A 1435-nucleotide genomic window follows, 5' to 3' on the forward strand; every position below is an offset into this window, starting at 1 on the left:
GCGGCCGCCCAGTGCCCCCCGCGGCCGCGGCCGGCGGCGCCGCTGCTCCGGCAGAGTTTGGTGCCCTACTTCACTCTACTTTAGTTTCACTCACTTTACATCCGGGCTTTTTCCCTAGGCAATGGGGGCCGCAGCACAGCCCGTTCCTTAGGCAAAGGGAAATAAATTCGCCGCACCGACACGTCAAGTAGTCCCCCCTCAGGAGAAGCGGCCGAGCCCGCCCTCCTAGCTCCCCCCCTGCCCTGGCCCCGGCCCGGCCGGCGGCGTCCCGCCGTCGCAACGGGGAGGGAGGAGAGTGGCCGTGGGCCCGCCGATCCCCGCTTCCCCGGCGGGTCTCCAGCGGCGGGCCGGGCCCGGCCGGGGCGGGCGGGGGCGCGCGCGGCGGCGTGTCGGGAGCGCGCCGCAGGCTGGCAGGCAGGGAGGCCGGCGGCGGAGGGATCCCGGCGAGCGGTGTGCTGCGGCCGGGCCGGGTGAATGGGATTGAAGAAGAGTTCAGCTTCTCGGCTTGTTTTTGTGTTACAGTTTCTCTCCTCCTGCGCCTCTCCGGCTTCGTGCCGCCCTCCCCGCCCGCTCCCTCCTCCCAGCCGCAGGAGGAGCCCCCCGCGGAGAGGGGGAAGGAAAAGGACCCCACAGAGGCGAGAGCGAGCGAAGAGGAGGAGGAGAAGGGAGCAACCTACCATCTTCCACTCCCCGCTTAGCTTAAAGAAAGTGAGAGGAGGAGAGAGAGAGAGGCGCCCAGAAGAGGGGGACAGGGAGGCCCAGAGGAGCGGCGGCGCCGGCACCCTCCCCCTATGAAGAAGAGTCCTCCCCCTCACAGAGAGGTCCTGCCAGGGGGACCCCGGCCGGCCCGCAGCAGCACCGCCGCCGCCAGCAGGGTGTAGTATCCCACCTTTCGGATTCGCCTCCTCCTCCTCTTCCTCCCTGCCCCCCCCCCCCCCCCCGCCCCCCGGGCGCCGTCCCCCTTCTCCCCCCCGCGCCCCCCGGGATGGCGCCGGCGCGCCCCGCACTCTCCGGCCAACTTGGCGATGAGGAGCAGCAACTTCGCCGCGGCCCCCGGCCCCTCCCTCGGGGGGGTGGCGGGGAATAGCGGAGCGTCCCGGGGCGGCCCCCCGGCCTCCCCGACAGAAGTTTGCGAGCGGGAACGGGAGAGGTGGAGGAGGGTGACACTTGGGGTAAAAGGAGGAGGTGACACATTGGGGTTGGGGGGAGGAGCAGGGGAAGGAGATGACACATTGCACTGGGGATGGGGTGGGGGAGGGAGGCTTATCCCCTCCCCTCCGGTTTCCTTCAGGATGATTATTTCCAGGCCCTTTTCTCTCGGTTGGGTCCTTCGCCGCGATGCTGTCGGGGAAGTTTTATTATTATCTGGGAAATGATGCCGCTCTCGGTGATGGATAATTCGTAGTAAATCCGCTGCTGCGGCTTTTTTTTTTTT

General features: G+C 68.2%; 1 protein-coding gene across 9 annotated transcripts in view; it reads left to right on the top strand.

The window, feature by feature from the left end:
- The first annotated feature begins 439 nt into the window (after positions 1–439).
- The window catches only part of PHF21A (PHD finger protein 21A), a 133540-nt gene continuing 132544 nt past the window's right edge, over positions 440–1435 (top strand). For 4 of the 9 annotated variants that reach the window (XM_015631079.3, XM_015631072.3, XM_033514905.1 and 1 more), the window contains exon 1: positions 441–875. The gene's annotated coding sequence lies outside the window, so the exon portion shown is untranslated. Of the gene's footprint in view, positions 876–1435 lie in introns of all 9 variants that reach the window. The other 5 variants (XM_015631081.3, XM_015631080.3, XM_015631076.3 and 2 more) reach the window with 2 other exon arrangements.

This window comes from Parus major, chromosome 5 (assembly GCF_001522545.3).
Source record: "Parus major isolate Abel chromosome 5, Parus_major1.1, whole genome shotgun sequence".
Taxonomy (NCBI): Eukaryota; Metazoa; Chordata; class Aves; order Passeriformes; family Paridae; genus Parus; species Parus major.